Genomic DNA, 20,187 nt, shown 5'->3' on the forward strand with positions numbered 1-20,187 from the left:
GTGAGAGATAAATGGGAAGAGGATGGGAATGGGGGAAGGGAGCTGAGAATGTCATAGGTAGATGATGTTGGGGGTGGAGGTGATATGTTCGTGAGGAGTTTAGAGCAGAAAGGTGGGAAGGAAGATGACAGGTTGGACAGGTCATGGGGTCCATACTGAGTTGGAAAGTTAATGTGTGGAAAAGGAAAATGAGGAAACTATTGAAATCCACATTGATCCCGTGTGGTTGCAGGATCCCAAGGTGGAAGATGAGGCTTTCTCCCTCCAGGCATAAGGTGGTTATGGGGTGGTGGTGGAGGAGGCCCAGGACCTTGGTGGAGTGGGAGGGTGTGCTGAAATGTTCGGCCATGGGCAGTGGGGTTGGTTGGTGCAGGTGTCCTGGAAATGTTCTCTGAAGTGTGCCGCATGTTAGCGTCCTCTCTCCCCAATGTGGAGGAGACAACATCGAGAGCAACGGATACAGTAGTTGGTGTGTCTGGAAGTGCAGATAAAACCCAGATTGATGTGGAAGGATCCTGTGGGGCCTTGGGTGGAGATGAGGGCGGAGTTGTATTCACAGGCTTTGCAATTCCTGTGGTGGCAAGGGAAGGATCTGCGAGAGGAGAGTGTTTTGGTGGGGATGTTGACCTGATGAGGTAGTCACGGAGGGAACGGTCTTTATTAAATGCAGATAGGGGTGGGGAGGGAAATATATCGCTGGTCGTGGGATCTGTTTGTAGGTGGCGCAAATGGGGGAGGAAAGTACATTGTATCTGGAGGTTTGGTGGGGTGGAAGGTGAGGAACAGGGATGTTATTTTCCTGTTGCATTTGGAGGGGTGGGATTCGAAGGCAGATTTGTGGGAAGCGGATAAGATGCGCTGCCGGGCATCGTTAACCATGTGGGAGGGGAAATTGCGATTTTTGAAGATGAGGGACATCTGAGGTATACACTGGATTCAGAGTGTGGTGCTGGAAAAGCAGGCTAGATCAGGCAGCATCGGAGGAGCAGGAAAATCGATGTTTTGAGTAAACACCCTTCAGCAGGAATCGGACTTTTGCCTGAAACATTGACTTTCCTGCTCATCGGATGCTGCCTGACCTGCTGTGCTTTTCCAGACCACACTCTCGACTCTAATCTCCAGCATCTGCAGTACTTCCTTTCGCCTACTCACTAGGTTCAGCCACTTCTGTAATACTGCCTTGAATTTTGTTCTCCCTGCTATAAAAAAGATGTTGTTAAACTTGAAAGGGGGCAGTAAAGATTTACAAGTATGTTGCTGATGTTGAGGTAGCGGGTGATGTTGAGCTACATGGAGAGTGTGAATGGGCTGGGGCTATGTTCCCTTGAGCGATGAGAATGAGGGGTGACCTCACTGAGGTTTATCACGGTGAATCCCGATGCTCCAGGGTGAGCAATGTCAAAGACCAGGGAAATAGACAGTTATTCACATTATAACTAGACAATCAATTCCTGACTCAGGCGACTGACTGTGTGGAGTTTGCACGTTCTCCCCGTGTCTGCGTGGGTTTCCTCCGGGTGCTCCGGTTTCCTCCCATAGTCTAAAGATGTGCAGGTCCGGTGAATTGACCATGCTAAATTGCCCGTAGTGTTAGGTAAAGGGTTAAATGTAGGGGAATGGGTGGATTGCGCTTCAGCGGGTCGGTGTGTACTTCTTGGGCCGAAGGGCCTGTTTCCACACTGTAAATAATCTAATCTAATCTAATTACTCATGGGACAAGTTGCCAAAAATATGCAAGTGGACTGAAGAATGGGACTGGCTGGAGGATTCAGAAATTGGAGGGTCCAATCACAAGAATGAGAACAAAAATAAAGTCATTGCCATATCGACTGGAATGATTAGTTATATCACATTCTCAATCCACCTCAAAGAACCAGCCATGACACCATAAATCTGGAGGAGATATCTGTTCAACATGAAGCACTGTGCAGACCAGGCTCGTGTACTGCTGAACACAACCCTGCAATTGTTACAAAGAGGCAAACTGAGTGGACCATAGCACTGCATTGTTCTATAAACCCAGATCAGAAATGTTTTCAGCATGAAGCACTGTGCAGACCGGGCTGATGTACTGTACAATGAAAGCCACAATGTAACGAGGGTGGAAAGGTATGCAGACCACAGCAGTGCATTGGTCTATAAACCCAGGTAAACATTTGACCAGGGTGTGGAACTGTGTCTACCACCCCAGTAAATTGCTCAGTAACACTGTTTTAGATCAGTGTCCAGTGTGGGGAAACTTGCAACCCATGCTGGGAGTGAGAGAATGTGCAGCTCCCATCCATTTACAGCTCCATAGCTACACTGTGTCATTAGAAGGGGTACTGTGGCTGTGAACATGACTGCCAGAGAGCGATCGCCTGGGAATCAGTTTAAAGACAAACAAATGGAAGTAGTTTGGGGTATAGACAGCGAGGGCGAAATTGAGAGTCATTGCCATGGATGGATGTGTTCCCAGGTTCCAGAATGTTGAAATGTCAACGTTTCAACAGTATCCTGCAACATAAGCCAGTGTTTCCAGAAATGATGGGGGAAAAGGCTATTGGTGTGAGGTCAGATGAGGGAAAGTATTGAATGAGCACTTGTTCTGCAGTTTTGTAACTTGGAGAAGGGTCAGCACAGACTTCGATTCATTGGGCTGAATCTAACAATAACTTGTCTCAGTAAGATTTTTCTTGAGTGTGACAGAGGGATTGTCTGCACGAGGTCGTGCTAGTTTCTTGGTACTATCTTATTGAACTCACCTCATTAACTACCCACCCAAACCATGGTGTCCCTCTCATTCAATGCCAGCCCGATTCTCCCACCCATCATGGCTGGAGATACTCACCATCGCCCGGATATCCCTGAATAATACATGATCCCTGGCACTGGTGCCATCTTTAAAAGGCCAAGTGGCACACGGTTCAGCTTTCTCAATTCATAGCTGTCCTGCACAGTTTCCCCGAGTATGGCAGATAAGGGGAAAATCTACGATGATTTGTCGATGGGGCAAGGACGTCCTAGTTGATGGGCTAGTACAGAGGTAGACCATTTTCTTCCCAGAGGGGAACACACCACTTGACACACTGAACATGGTCTGAGCTCACCATGCACCTCAGTGCAGTATCTGCAGCCTGAAGAAATGTCCAGCAATACAGGACGATCATCAAAAACCTTCCGCATTCTGTCAGTATAAGGGTCACTGTATTCTCTCTGTTCCCTCACAGTCACTGTATATCTGTTATAGCACCAACACCCGAACAAGGTTCATGCTCCACCACTCTCACTGCATCGCTTTCTCTGTTCTCTCTCTCTCTCTCTCTCTCTCTCTCTCTCTCTCTCTCTCTCTCTCTCTCTCTGCCTCTCTCTCTCTCCCTCCACTACACACCTTACACTAACAGCATTGCACGGACACATCACTGTAGACTGACTCCCTCCGGACACCTCACCATGTCCACCCTCCCCACCTGCACCAGCACTAAAGCAAGGCCACCTACTCCCACCCTCCTTCCCTCCCTCCCATTCCAGGAGAAACAGCCTGAACTAGGACAGAAAGGGCCAAGCCGGGTGGTGGAGTGCCCCATATCCGTTCCCTCGACCCCTCCCCCCGCCATGTGGGGAGGACCCTGGTACATTTTGGAAAGGACCAGGACACCTCGTGTGGAGATTCTGAAACATCCACGTCCCACCGACCGAGTGAGGAGCAATGTTCAGTGAAGGGCAATTCTCACTTTAAACCCACTGGCAGCTCTGTTTCCCCCCGGCAGAACTTAGAAGCTTTGGCCCTAATGTCATCCCCTTTTGTGCCGAGTTAGTACAAATGGAATCCCCACGGTCTCGGTGGGCAGGAGGGTGGGCCCACAACACATCGTCACCATGACCTCCAAGGAAGGGAGCTCGGAGGCTCCTTCCTACACCTCCCCCTGTAAACAGCTCAGATACTGAAACTAATCTGTGATAGTTCATGCTCTCCACACTTGTCCTGACATCTTCAATAATCTGTGCTCGTATACACCCAGGGCCTCTGTTCCTGCACTCATTTTATAACGGCACAGCCTGTTTTATCATGTATTTCAATGTTCTTCCTACCGAAGTGCATCACCTCACACTGCTCTGCATTGAACCTCATCTGCCATAAACCTGAAAACTACATCAACGTGTGATTGTCCTGTTGGAGTTCCACACTGTCCATCAACAACTTTATAATTCTTACAGGTGTGGTATCTGCAAACATTGAAATTGTCCTACAGTCACACGCCACAAAGAAATACCGACTCACTCACTATTGTGAGCAAGTGCAATATTCACACACTCCCTGAGGACAGACTTAAATACTGACACACACCAGACAGTGTAAGTGAAATATTGACAAGAAAAACATGGAACAAAAGAATTACTGAAAGACACCCCATGTCTGTATTAGTTTCCGAGTATTAGTGAGTGTCTCTATGACTCTGTATTACTGTTTGTGTGTACCTGTGTGTATCAGTGTGGGGCGAGACTGACAGTCTCTGTGGTGCTTAAAGTGATGCAATATCCCCCTGACACGAGTTCTGAGGAAGGTCACTCTACGTGAAACGTTAACTTTCATTTCTGTCCACAGGTGCTGCCAGGCTTGCTGAGCTTTCTGTTGCTGTCAGTCTCTGATGGCCTCCCCACGACACTGTACAGGTGGGAGTGGAGACTGAGAATCATCGGGGATTCACTTTACGAGGGACAGGATGAGGGCAGCAGCTCATAACACCATTGACACACACTCACACAGACACACAGACAGACGCAGACACAGACACAGACACAGCCACATAACATGCACAGAGAAATAGATACACACAGGATGCACACAGAGACACATATAGACACACAAAAATAGACAAGCGCAGAAAGAAATATGCAGGTACATGCTTGGGCATACAAACACACATGGTGTCATAGAGTTACCCTGGGTGTTTGGAAACAGACCTACCGGTTCATACAGTCCATGCTGATGATAATCTCAAACTAAACCAGTCCCACCTGCATGCGCTTGGAACATATTTTCCAAAACCTTCTCTTATACTTGTATTTAATCAAATGTCTTTTTAACGTTGTAACGTTACCCACATCCATCACTTCTCAGGACGTTCATTCCATACACACACCAAATGATGTGTAATCAAAATGCACTTCATGGGTCCTGATCAGGTATAAATGAGAACTCTGTGGGAAGCTCGAGAATTGAGCGCTGGGAATCTTAATGGCATGTTCTTATCATCAATAGCCAAAGGTGAGGTGCTGGAAGACATGAGGCTGACTAACGTGATGCCATCATTAAACAAACTGGGAAGTAAAAGCCAGAGAACAATAGACCAATGAGCCTGACATCAGTGGTGGGCAAGTTATTGGAGAGAATCCTGAGGGACAGGATGTAATGTATTTGGAATGGCAAGGAACACTTAGGGATAGTCAACTTGGCTTTGTACATGGGAAATCATGTCTCACAAACACGATCATTTTTGCTTGAAGAAGTAAGGAAAAGGATTGACGAGGGCAGAACAGTGCACGTGATCTATATGGACATCAGTAAGGAGTTCAACAAAGTTCATCATGGTAGACTGGTTAGCAAGGTTAGAGCTCATGGAATACAAGGAGAAGTATCCATTTGGATACAGAACTGGCTCGAAGGTATAAGGCAGAGGGTGGTGCTGTTGGGTTGCTTTTCACACAGGAGGCATTAGACCAGTGGAGCGCCACAAAGTTCGGTGCTGAATGCACTGCAATTTTTCATTTATATAAATGATTTGGATATGAACATATGAGGCATGATTAGTACGTTTATAGATGACACCAAAGTTGGAGGTGCATGGGGACATAGAAAAAAGGTTATCTCAGAGTTTAACGGGATCTTAATCAGATAAACCAATGGGCTGAGGAATGGCGGATGAAGTTTAATTTAGATAAATGCGAAATATTGCATTCTTAAAAGAAAATCAAGGCTTGGCTTTTACATTTGAAGTTATGTTCCTGGGGACTGTTGCTCAACAAAGAGATCTTGGGGTGCAGAATCATAGTGTTTGGAAAGTGGAATCGCAGGTATATAGGATAGCGAAGAAGGCGTTTGATATGCTTGCCGATGTTGGTCAGTGCATTGAATTTAAGAGTTGGCAGGTTATATTGCGAATGTACAGAACATTGGTTAGGCCACTTTTGAATACTTCTTGCAATTATGGTTTCATTCATAGAGGAAGGATGAGTGAAACCTGAAAGGAGTCAGTGAAAAATTTACAAAGATAATGCCAGGGCTGCGGGTTCTGAGATTCATGGAGAGGCTGAGTAGGCCAGCAAGTCAAACGCCTTCATACCCACCCTTCCCACTCATGCTGCAAACATCAAAGCAATATACCAGAACCACTAGATCTCTCTGTTCATTGAATTGTATATATCCTCTCGTTGTTTGTTTTACCAAATTCTGATACCTTGTAATTAACGAAACTAAACTCCATCCGCCACTCCTCAGCCCAGTGAGTGATAGTACTGGTGAAGAAAGGCTGGCACGTAGTTTGCTGCCTTGGATCATTTCGTGGTTTTAAAAAGAGGGTAGTCACACGTTACAGGCTGGAAAGAGTGATGGGTGTTTTTGATCCAGAAAGTATGCTCTTTCTTTATCTCTGGTGTTCAGTGATAAGTATTTATTCCTGATCCTTTATAGTGTAGAGTGTGTCTGCCGGATGTCTTTCTCTCATATTGCAGATGTCAGATAATAGTCACTTAAGGTGGAAATCATAGTCAAACAATTAAAGATCTTCGTAGCTTATCTCGAAGCCAGAGTGCATAAACTCAACATCCTATTTTTGAGGTGAGTACCTTTCATCTATTAAACAATGTAATTCTTTTATCTGTGTAATTCAGTAAAAGTGAACCAAATTTTAATGAATCCACAACGAGCTGAAAGCTGACATTTAAAATGTGACCCCAAATCTGGGCATGTTTTAAGTCTTGTGTTGTGGGTAACGCCCTTGCCTCTGAGCCAGAGCTCTGGGTTAGATTCCAATACCTGAACTTGCGTGGTCGTGCCTCTCACTCTGGAGCAGAAGGTCTAGATTCAAGTCCTGCCTGGCATGGAGGTATGTCACAGTATTTAACAACAGTCTGATGAACACTCACACAGGAGACTAATGTTGCAACTTTAGGGATTGTTGCCAAGTGGTTGTGGTTTCCCAACCTCTGAGCCCAAAAGTCTAGTTTCAAATCCCACAGAGGTGTTTCAAAATGTGGCTGAACAAGTTGATTAAAATGGCTTTAAAACAGTGACTTGATGCAAAAGGAAGTGGTGTCAGTATTGAATTTCAAAATTTAGGCCCGGGATGACTGAAAACACAGCCATTCGTGTTGATTGGAGTCACATTTACACATGCTAGTAGTTTATAAAATCATGAAGACCATGGATAATGTGAATAGTCAGGGTCTTTATCCCAGAGAAGCGAATGCCACAACTAGAGGACGTAGATTTAAGGTGAGAATGACTGAGGATGATGCATGTATGCAATGAGATGTAGAACAAGTGGTGGAGGCTGGTGCAATCACAACATTTAAAAGGCATCTGGATAGGGACATGAATTAGAAGGGTTTAGAGGGATATGGAACAACTGCTGGAAAATGAAACAAAGTTAATTTACGACATCTGGTTGGCAAGAATGAGTTGGATCAAACGGTATGTTGTACAATTCTATGATTCATTGATGCAATTAATTATGATCGCTTTATAATATTAAGTTACCTTCTTCAACCTCCACGATATAACTAATCTTGGTGTCATCCAGAAACGTGCTCACGATACATTCTATTATTTACATCTAATTTACTGATATAAATGACAACCAAAAGTGGATCCAGCAACAATCCCTGTCGAGCGCCGCTGGTCACAAGCCTCCAGTCCAAAAGACAACCGTCCTCCACTACCCCTCTGTCACCTGCCAATAAGCATAAACACACACACAGACATACAATAACATGGACACAGTTCTGTCTTTAAGGCAGAGATAGATATGTTTCGATTGATAAGTGGATCAAGCATTACAGTGTGAAGGCGGGAGAATTTTGTCGCAAAACATGTCAGCCGTGATCGAACAGCTGATTAGACTTGATGGATCAAATACTCTAATTCTGCACCAGTTTTGTACGTTTTGTGGTTTACACAATCTGAAACGTCTGCCTGAGAGAGCAGTGAGGCTGAGTTTGAGAAATACTTTACTGAACAGAGTCAATGGGAATGTGGGATAGGTTTGAGGGGCTGAATGGTCCTTTTCTTTACTATTCGTTGTGCCCTCATATCTAAAAAAAAGAGGTGACTTGCTGTAAAGTTCATACACTTTTACATTTAGAGGTTCTCCCATTGAATATTGAGATAAGGATGTTCTTATCTCCTTAGGGTTGTGCTGTCTGTGGTATTCTCATCCCCAGGGAACAGTGAAGACTGAGTCATTGAAGATATTGAAGGCTGACCTTGACTGACCTTTGCTGAACAGGAGAGTCCGTGCTTATTGAGAATAGACAGGAAAAGAGTTTTCAGCCGCAAACAGACCGGCCATGATCTTCATAAACTGAGCAGACGGCTGGAGCTCCTAGCTCATATGTTGTTCGCTCACTGCACCCCTTGAGCATGTTCCAGAGTGAGAGGAATAACCCATTCTGCAAGTCAGTATCACTGCAGTGAGGTGGGCGGGGCTTTCTGTCCCTCTAAGGAGATACACAGGAATAGAATGAAGGATTCAGTCATTATGTATTGGAGATATACATCAGGGAAACAGACTTTCATCCAAATCGTCCGTTCCAACCAGATGTCCTACAGTAATATAGTATCATTTGCCAGCATTTTGCCCATTTCCCTCTGAATCATTCCTTTCCAGATACCCATCTGGATGACGTTAAATATTGTAATCACACCATCCTCCATCACTCTCTCTGGCAGCTCATTCCATACACACACCATACTCTGTGTGAACAAGTTGTCCGTTAGATCCCTTTGATATCTTTCCCCTCTCACCTTAAGCCTATGCCTCCTAGTTCTGCACCCCCTTACCCCAGGAAAAATACCTTGCCTATTTACCCTATCAATGCCCGTCATGATTTTGAAAACATATATAAGATCACCTCTCAAAGACAATACATTATTTTAATGTGTAGTGACTGCGACAATTTTTCAACACATCACCAACAGCCAAAAATAAAATTAATGATTAAGATTATTGGTTGTCTTGTTAAGGGGATGCATGTTAATCAGGCCAATAGGAAATCTCCCCTCTTCCTCAGTGTCTGTCTCGTGAAAATTGAGCACATGACTGAAATTGCAGAATGGTTCTATTGCTGCATCTGAAAGACCGCATTTCTGACCAGGTAGCGGTCCCCCCAAATGTTAGTCTATATTCTGGGCTCATCTTTAAACTCTCAGGGATCTGGATCATTGACGGTAAGAACTATACCTTATCATCTGACAACAAATGGCGTGAAGGAGGATCACTGAGATCAGAAACAATTCGACACTCACGACACAGCACAGCAGGAGGCCATGTAATCTTTCTGGGCCGATACACAGGAACAGGGGAGCCCTGGTCAGCTACTAGGAAATACAGAGTAGAGATTATTATTTTCTTTTTGGAAAGCTGTCATTAGTGGACATCCTCAGGGAGCAGTGTGGGGTCATCAACAGTTTATAATTCAGATTATTGATTTGGATGAATGGGCTGAATGGACTGGAGCTCAATTTGATCAGACACCAGAATAGTCATTCAATATGATGTCAAGCGGTGACACGGTGTCTGCAATGGGATATAGACGGGGAGAGTCGTGAACAAACCTTCAGCAACAAAATATGCACAAAGTCAGTGACGGGAAGTTTGTGTTTTGGAGGAAGCATAAACCCACCGACACTCTCAATCAAAAACTAACAAATTTAAAAGACCCAGTACATGCCATGGACAAAGCCAACGTCGTCAACAAAATTCCATGCAAGGACTGCTACAAACACTACGTAGGACAAACAGGAAGAAAGTTAGCCACCAGGATACAGGAACACCAGCTAGCCATAAAATGACACGACCCTCTCACCCTCGTAGCCCTACACATGGAGAAAAAACAACATCATTTCGACTGGGACAACACATCTATCCTGGGACAGGCTAAGCAAAGACAAGTCAGAGAATTCCTAGAGGCCCGACACTCCAACTACAATGTCATAAACAAACATATAGATCTAGATACCATCTATCAATCCCGCAGAAAACAAACAGGAAATGACATCACCACAAACCCCAGGAACCCCATCCAGGAGAAAGATATAAACAGAAAGCAGGAGACAACAACTTCGCTTCACTTGGAAGTCGCCACTGATGATGTTACCTAGCCAGGCAATGAAACGTCTGGATAACAAACCTACAGCTCAGCGAGCAAACCTACACCCTATAAAATAACAATAAACTATGTAACTGGAGGCAGAATGCTGAACTAGGTGGTACTAAGGGATTCCCGTGTCCTGGTACGTAAATCACATTATGTTAGTCTGTAGATGCAGCACTTGTATGGAAAATAAATGCAATGACTTTTTTTCTTGCAAAGAATATTGGGTCTGACCTTAAGGATGTTTTACTGCATCTGTACAGGCCATTGCTGAGACGACATCTGATGTACTGTGTGTGGTTGTAATTCCATTGAAGTGAAAAACAAAGTGTTTTTGAAACATTTCAAAGACGTTTCTCTTTACTCATTCTTGGGATGAATGCATTGTGTTATGTACGATCTGATGTTTAGGCCTGAGAATGAAAAATGTTCTTATTGACCATATAAGATCTAAAGCTGGTGTATATCCGATGAATATTTCATCTTGTATGGGAGAACAGACTGGGGAAGTACATTAAGACGAAGATTTGTTCATTTAAATAAAGATATTATGAAGATATTAAAAGTTGTATTTTAAAAGTATACAGGAACATGTAAACACATCTTCAAATCTAAAGGGGCTGTTTGTTACGAACGTATTAGCTCTGCACACCACAGCAGCAATGATGTACCTACATGGAGAAGGGAATGCTATGGAGTCGTACAATTCAAATACTGTCCAAAGGGACCTCATTTCGTCCAGTTTGGAGCTGGTTAATGATATTGTGTGATTCAACTCAGAGAGGCAGGAAAAGTATCCTTCCTGAGAAGGAACTTCCTGTTGCTCCCTCCCTCTCCGTGTTCCTCTTCCCAGCAATTTGTGTGAGCTGAAAACTCCTCAGTCATCTTTGCCACGCATGGAGGATTCCTGCTGAGGATTCACTGGTATCGCCCCACTACCTGAAGTAAAGGGAATTCAGCAATATCACCTATTCCATGAAGTGATGCCATTACCAGTAACTTGTAAGAACAGAATAGCTCCATCAGCTGAATGATATTTGGAACAATCTCTTATGTTTCCTTTCACCATGAGTTCGATTAATATTTCGGCACAGTTCTTTCATATTAACTCTCTGCCGAGATTTTGTTGTTCTGTCGGTCATCAAACGTGTGCATGTGTCAGTACTTTTAGAAAGAGAAACATTGGTGCTCAGATTTGTAATATCCAAACTGTTTGTCATGTATCTTTCCAACGTAATTTGAGTAACTTTGTTTTGGTGATAAATTTGTTAATTTTAGCTGATAAAAGAATCCTGCCTAATTTGTTCCTAACCCTGACACAGTCTGAGACCTATATTGTTGGTCAAACCACCATCTGGTTACATTAGCGTTTGCAGTGAGCAGTGGAAGCATGTGTCGAGGGAAATGAATAGTGACCTGAAGGATAGATCGGTGAGCCTGATGTAAATAGTGCTCACATTGTTGGAGAGGATTGTAAGGGAAAGCATTTTCATACAATTGCAGATGCACCCTCTGATTAGGTATAGTCAACATGGGACATCATTTCTAACAAAATTGATTGCATTTTTGGAGAGGTGACAAGCAAATTTAATGAAGGTCGTGTGGGAGAGGCTGTCCATACAGCGTTCAGCAAGGCATTCGCATGACAGACAAATTTCTAAGTTTAGATCATAAATGGATCCAAGGTAAGCTAGCCAATACACTGCAAAATTGGAGTGAAGGGAGGAGGCAGAGGTTGATAGAAGACTGTTTTTCAGACTAGAGCCCTGTGACCAGTGGTGTAACACAAGGTGCTGAGTCCACTGCCTTTGTCATTTATATAAATGAATTGGATAAGAATATTTGCCTGTTTATTAGGTTTACAGATGACATCAAATTTGGAGGTGCAGTGGCCAGCAAGACTTACCTTGGAGTACAATGGGACCTTGATCAGATGGGGCAATGGGCCAAGGAGTGACAGATGGAGTTAAATTTAGAACAATGTGAAGTGCTGCATTTTGGAAAGGTAAAAAACGGCAGGACATATCCAATTAATGGTGAGGTCCTGGGGAGTGTTGTTGAATAAAAGGGTGCAGGATCATAGGGAAGATGTTGTAAAACCTAAGAGGGTGCAGAAAAGATTTACAAGGATATTGCCGGGCATGGAGGGATTGAGCTACAGAGAGAAGTTGGACAGACTGGGGATTGTTCACTCTGGAGCATCGGAGGATGAGGCGTAACTTTATAGTGGTTTATAAAATCATCAGGAACATGGATAAGCTGAATACACAAGATCTTTTTTCCCAGGGTCGGTGAGTCCAAAGCTGTCAGAGAAATGCTTAAGGTGAGAGGAGAAAGACATTAATGGGACAACAATTTCATGCAGATTGTGGTGTGTGTATGGACTGAGCTGTCAGAGAAAGTGATGCAAGCTGCTAAAGTTACAAAATTTCAAATGTATCTGGATGTGCATATTAATAGGAATGATAGAAGGATATGCGCCTAATGTTGGCAAATGAGTTGAGACCAGATTGGGATGTCTGGTTTATGTGGACAGGATTCCCTCCTGTACGACACTGTAAGAGAGATGACATGTAATTCTTCAAGGTCCATTCGAGTGGGAATTCTCTTCCCGAGAGGGATGTGTTGCCTCTTTGTTCACATTTGTTCAAACTGAGTTCATTAAATATTTTACAGAGATTGAGTCATGGGTAATGGGATACAGACAGGAAAGTGGGGCTGAAACCACAACCTAATCAGCCACAATCTTAGAGCCTGGTTGGAGAAGGTTCATAATGTCGAACGACCTAACTCTGCTCCTGAGTGCGATGCTCCATTGTTCCATTCAACCCCTCTAACCTGCTATACAGGAGCAGTTAGAGGCCACTTACTGTATCACCTGGAGCACAGAAACAGGGAAGACCATTCAGAGATCTTTCAGTGATCTAGCTCCCCTGACTCTCCTGAACAGAGAATTCCTGACATTCACTACCCTCTGTTTGAAGAAACCATTGTCTGCTCTTACACCATGATATATTGATATGAGCGATAGAGGTGAATACAAGAGCTTAGCTAAGAGTGATTTAAGGCAGTATTTAACTAAGGCAGTATTTAAATAAGGATGACATCAAGGAGCCTGCGCAAAATCGTACTTCATAAGAATCCATTGCAAACTCTCCGCTGTTTGGAGTCATTCACAGCACAATGGAAGATGTTCATCATCAGTGGGCATTAATAATCTCAGCTGTGGGACATCACTGCAGGAGATCCTCAGTGGAGCTCCCCCAGTTCAGGCATCTCTAGTTTGTGTCTCACCAAACAGCAGTGGGTATATTCACTGTAGGTTATACAATGTTCAGAACACTTCCCTCAGGTCCTAAAGTAGTCTGTGTCCATGCGCAACAAGACCTGGACAACATTCAAGTTAAGTATCGGCAACATTCATGGAAAAGCGCTGCCAGAAACTGCACTTTTCGGCAGTAAACGAAGGAGTTCATTCTGTACCTCAATCTGGCTTCACAAGAATGTGGAAAAGTCATTCAGCCCATCAAAACTATTGTGCAAAGGAGGGGCAGCCCATTCAGTCCCTCTTGCCTGTCACACAGGAAGACAAGCAGTCTGTCCAATACCACATGTCACTTACATAGGATCAGAAGGAGACCATTTCACACCTGGCGTCATTAAAAAGGAACAGGAAGAGATCATTCAGATTCTCAAACACTAACTAGACACAGGAAGATGTCAGAGATGCTCCAGCATCACAAACAACTGGAGCAGGTTCTGCACAGATAAGACTGCTCCACCTTGTTCCTCGTGGCGTCATGACTCAGACATGGTGTTAATTTAACATGATATCCTGGGAGTAGGAATGAAGCCAATTTTTAACCAGTTTCAAAGGCATCTTCCATCGCTGAGAAAACAGATCCATGTTTTCTGTGGAAGTAAGCAGCCATGTTCTCTCTGGAAGTAAGCTGTGGTGGGGAATAGTTAAATGTTTCAGAATGAAGACATTATGACTTCTGACAGGATTGAGTGAAATCTAACATTGAGTGCAGGGTCACACAGTAAGTGTCCATAAAACTGTTCAGAATTCATTCAGAACCTGCACCTCTCCGTCAATCGGAATGAGTTCTATGCACAGGCATGTAAACTATCAGGAAACGAGCATCCTATGGAAAATATGAATTTTCTCAACTTATCAATGGCTGCTTGAGATATAATGAGGGTCCATCCATAAGCATCAAACTTCAAATTCTTATCCTCTCACAAAGCTGCAGAGTAAACACATAGTTACTGTACTCTCTCCTTACGGTAACACCATGACAGGGTTCAGTCTGGTGAAACTACTTTGCACTGTCTCGGTGACGTGGAGATCATTTTTTATAAAGCAGACTCTGTCTGTACGCAATACCCTAAATACTGGCTCAACAAAACACTACCATTGAGTAAGATATATTTACTCTGGTACTTCCATAATTTTCCATGATGGACCACATATCCTTTACAGTTAGCATTACTTCCTGCCCCATACGAATTCTGTTAGTGACTTATAACCAAGGACATCCAGGTCCTTTTCAACAACAGCCCTTCCCAAACTCTCACCATTTAATAAACTTAAATGTGAATGAAGGTATTTGTTGTTCACATCTGAATCATTTTTATATCTTGTGCACAGCTATTTTACAAGAGCTGATCCTTCTGAAACCCCACAATCCTTCCGTCCAGAGAGAAAAAAAAGCTAATCTGTTCATTTTGCCCGTTATCCAATTTTTAATCCATTCGGTGTATTCCACCCTTACCTACCCATGGAGTCTAACATTCTCCACCCACCTGCATTTAAAAATGTTAAACTTCTCCTGAAAATTCAAATACGTCACTCCCGCTGGTTCTCAGTTGTTTTTGATACAGTGGACAGAGTCCACAAACTCCAGCAGGTTTAGCAAAGATCATTTCCCTTACTAACCTCGGCCAAATCCATCAAAATATATCATTGTTCTCCAGGTGTCTAGTGGTCACATTTATTATAAAAGACTACAATGTCTTTTCTCACAGCTGACATCACGCTATTTAGTTTAATGTTTTCAATCTCTGTCCTGTTTTAAATATTTATGTTTGCAATATTTATGTTTTCCAGGCTACAGGATCCTTTCCAGACTCAAACCAGCTCTGAAGAATCATTAGTAATTCTTTCACTGTTTCTGTTGCCACCTCCTGAGTACTCCGGGATGGAACTCATCAGATGTAGCACCTTACCAACCTTTAATTCGAATGGATTTTCAAAAACATACTCTTCATTAATTCTAGTTGCGCGCAGGTCCGCATGTTCACCCGTCCCCCTGTTCCCTTGTTTCTCTGGCAGTTTGCTTCTGCACCTTCCTCAAGAAGAGGGACTCAATTTCTTCCTCTCAGCTGGCAGATGACTTCTGACAGCCAGTGAATATTTCGGAGGGCTGCACTTCGGAGGTGATGAGTATGTTAACAACTCCTGCCTGGAAAGTTCCAGAATTAATCCAATTCACTTCTTGGTGAGGGGCAGCACAGTCCTGTCCCTGGTGTGAGTTTATAGGTAATACTGATGGAGGGGACACAGCTCAGTGACCACCTATAAATGCAGTGTCCAGAGTGGGGTCACCAGAATCTCAGGTCTCTCTGAATACATGCAGCAGCTTATAATACACAAACCCGAGGAAAGCACCCACTGAAACTCCCCTTACTGTCTAATGACAGGCGCAAGTCAAAACCTCTCACACACATAGTGCACTCATTCCGCGTTGAAAATGCTTCTCTTCCTGGCTGAAAAAGCCATTACATCTCTGCACAGTCCTACAGTTCAGTCCCTTTTTTTGAAGAAGCAGTTGACAATGTCACAATTCGTTTCTCTGTATCCCCCCATCTATAAGGACAGCATCAGTATTCCCAATGGAGTTGATCATCACACTCAGAGAAGAACGATAGAGGGAAAATAACTCACTCTAAACAGGGGCATATCTAGATGGACGTGATATTCAGGAATAAGGGAAAATGGAGTTATGTTAGAAGAAACTCTCTTTTTATTTTCCTTCTACTTCATCATCAGCAGTCCCTTTTTTACGTTTCATTTCTTTCACTATCTCTCTCTCTCTCTCTCTCTATTTCTCTCTCTTGTTGGACATTTCTCCATCCATTCAACTAACTTTCCCTTCACTCATCCAGCTGTCCCTGATAGAAATAATATTATTTCTCAGTTGCTTTCAGTGTTGACGTAGGGTCGCTAAACTTGCAACTTTATCTGTCTTTCTCCTGACAGAGGCTGTCATACCTGCTGAGATTCTCCAATATTTTCAGACGCTGGAGAATTTTATTTCAAATCTCCAACATCCATAGTTCATTGGTCTATTTCACATTTAATGTTGTTGTTTCACAGGATGTCAGCATCACCAGCAATAGCAGCATTTGTTGTTCATCACTAACTGCCCTTGACTGTGAGGCCATTTGTCAAGACAATATGGAGCCACCATGTGGTCATGTGTCTGAAGTCACGCTTAGTTTCTTTACCAAAGGCTATAAGTGAAATATTGAAAGAAATCCTGAAGGTTTATGGTTGACGTTAGTAAAATGAGATTTCATTCCAATTTTTGTCATTCGAAGTTAAGTTCTGTCATTGGCTGTGATAGGATTTGAAACAATCCCTTTAAGGTTATATCCTATGCCTCTCAATTACCCGTCCAGTGACATTGTTACTCTGATATGGGGTCCCTATTATGAAATAGCTGGAGAGGCAAGAACAAGTATGTATTCAAAATATTTGCAATTGGAGGAGAGGTCAGAAGAGAACTGAAGCCATAAATCTGAAGTTAACAACGGGACAGATGATGACTAATTCAACAACAGCACTGAGGCAGAGCTGGAGACTGGGGATATTACAGAGCTGGGTGTGGGTAGGTTTGTTGGCAGAGAAAATACAGAGGAACATTTGAGGGCGAAATGAAGATTAAACGTTCTAAACAATTTTGTTCCTTCTTAGATATTTATGAGTGAGGAGTCTGAAATTGGTGGAAATGAAGTGGAGCTTGTGATTGAACTGAAGATAACAGTTTATGCATTCGTTAAATATTGATAACAGAAAAGGCAATAACCAACACCACAGATGAAAGAACTAACAAAGCTAGGCTTACCAGGAACACCAATAATTGCGAGGATGGGATAGTAACCTGTTTGAATAATCATCAGTATGACTGGTATCCGCAACTCTAACCGTGCCCAATCCAGTGAAGGATAGTAAAGACCATCAGATAAACTCCTGTCCATTGTTGGAACATTACAGTCTATTGTGCTCAGATTCTGATCCATTGTTGGAACATTCCAGTCTATTGTTCTCATATTCTGATCCATTATTGGAACATTCTAGTCTAATGTGCTAAGAGACTCTTCCTCGCCCTCTCTCTGCAGCTGCCGATCCCAATCATCGTCAGGATGACACTGCCACTGATACTGTGAGATAACAGGTTGAAGGAATCCCCTTACTAATAGAAGAGGAAATCGTCCAGTGACATAGTTAAGATCCATGGAGACTGACATCGATCACAGTCACTGTACAAACAGCTCCAATTAACCCCTTTCACAACAACCCTGACATATGTCAATAATACTTGGTCTTCCTGAGATGTTGACATCGCTGACTATTGGGCTAATGGCACACCTCCAAATGGAAAGTTAGAGGTGAGGTAGAGAGATGATGCTATCTCTTCACAAACTCGATGATTCTCCTGCGTTTTGGCAGGGTCGGAATTGCTGTGCTCCAAAGGCCATCTGTGTCTGATCACCAGACCTGTGCATCCTTTGGCTTTATTTACTTATATTTAACTTTGACATTTATCTTATCAACATTGCACAGCTCAGCTGGGGTTAGTCATTTTTGAGAGGCTCCGACAGTGGCATAAGCGGTGTAGATACAGTCCATTCCCTGTGGTCCTTCCAGCCGCAGCCTGGTCCAGTGGAGCGATGGACAAACTATCCCAGAACCAGGATTTTCAGTTTTCCCTTTTGCCAGTTTTTGCTGGGGTCTCAGCAGAGTTGGAAGGCAGTAAATCTCTCCTGGCTGCTACACACTCTGGGATTTCTCTCAGAATTGGCTTCTGATGTTCATTCCTCCTGGATTGGAGAACTCCTTGCGAAACAATATGTTTCCTGAATTTGTTTTGTGACAAGTGTGTGTTTCAAGGATGTTACCACGTTGGAGCAGTTACTGTTTAGTAATTAAATAACCGTTATGTTTTCCAATAAATTAAGTTATTCCAAGTTCCTCTTTTTTATTGTATTTTGTCTACAATGTTTGAATAAATTGTATTTTGCTTCATGTCGAATATTTTGTCAAAACGAATGGCATCTGAAACACAGCACCTGACAAATGCCTTTAAACTAAGAAAATGTTCGGGTCGAGACTACCTTCTGCATATATTTGGAGGAGCGTTTGCTCGCCTCCATAGCAAGAAGTACAGGTATTCATGTTGTAATTGGATAATTAATTAATGGACAATAAGTTGCAGAAACAAGGGGTTTGACAACTGAATGCGCCAAGCTGGACCAGTGATAACTCTGTCAGGAATTATATCACGTACACAATCCACCTCACAGATCCAACCCAGACAGGTATGAGACCAGATGAGATATCTGTTCAGCACGGAACACTGTGCAGACCAGGCGCAGTACAACTCAGCAATCTGTACAGGATGGAATACTGTGCAGCTCTCACTAATCCATTAGCTATTTGTCCAAAATGGAGAGCAGTACAGACCACACCAGTGCATTGATTCAGAAACCTGGATCAAACGGTCTGTCCAGCATGATGTGATATGCAGCCCACACCAGTGTCGACCTCTATAAACGTTGACAATTAATCTGTTCAGTATGGGGAGCTGTACAGTGAATAGCATTGCATTGATCTGTAAACCAGGAACAGTTACCCTCCCAGCATGTAGAGCTGTATACACCACCCCAGTACATTGCTCAGTAACACGGTGTTAGATCGCGGCCGAGCTCGGAGAAATTTGCAGCCCATGCTGGAAGTGACAGAATGTGCAGCCCCCATCCATTTACAGTTCCATCTCTCCGTTGAAACATGACACGGGGTGCTGTGGGTGTGAAACTCACTGCCAGGGAGAGATGTCAGGGAAATCAGTTTAAATACCAAAAATCAAAGGAGTTTTGGGAAAAGGAGAAAGGGAGATTGAGAGACAATTTCATGGAAGATCACAGGTTTCGGAATGCTGAAGTGAAGATATTTCAACGTCATTTTGCAACGTGAGCCAGTATTCCCAGGAATGATAGGTGAACGGGATATTGGTTTGAGTACAAATGACAGAGAGTTTTGGATGTGATTTGTTCTTCAGCTTTATAACTGGGAGTGGAGTCAGAAGAGTCTTCGACTCATTGGGCTCAATCTCATAATAACTTGTCTCAGTGCCATTTTCATTGAGTTTAACAGAGGGATTGTCTGCATCAGTTTGAGCTAATTTCCTGGTGCTACCTTATCGAACGCACCTCATTAACTTACCACCCCACCCCAAGGTGTCCCTCTCATTCAATGCCAGGCCGATTCTCCCACCCATCATGGCTGGTGGTACTCACCATCACCCAGATGGCCCTGGATATTCGGTGATCCCTGGCACTGGTGTCATCTTTAAAAAGCCAATGGGCAGACGTTTGATCTTTCTCACTTCGGAGCTGCTCTGCAAAGTTTATTCATAGCATTGCAGATAAGGGGCAATTATACCACGATTTTTCGACAGGAGCACTGAGGGCCTGGTGGATGGGCTAGTACAGAGGGGGACCATTCTCTTCCCAGAGGGGGCCGCACCACCAGACCCACGGAGCATA

The sequence above is a fragment of the Chiloscyllium punctatum genome, chromosome 13 (genome assembly GCF_047496795.1).
Source record: "Chiloscyllium punctatum isolate Juve2018m chromosome 13, sChiPun1.3, whole genome shotgun sequence".
Classification (NCBI taxonomy): Eukaryota; Metazoa; Chordata; class Chondrichthyes; order Orectolobiformes; family Hemiscylliidae; genus Chiloscyllium; species Chiloscyllium punctatum.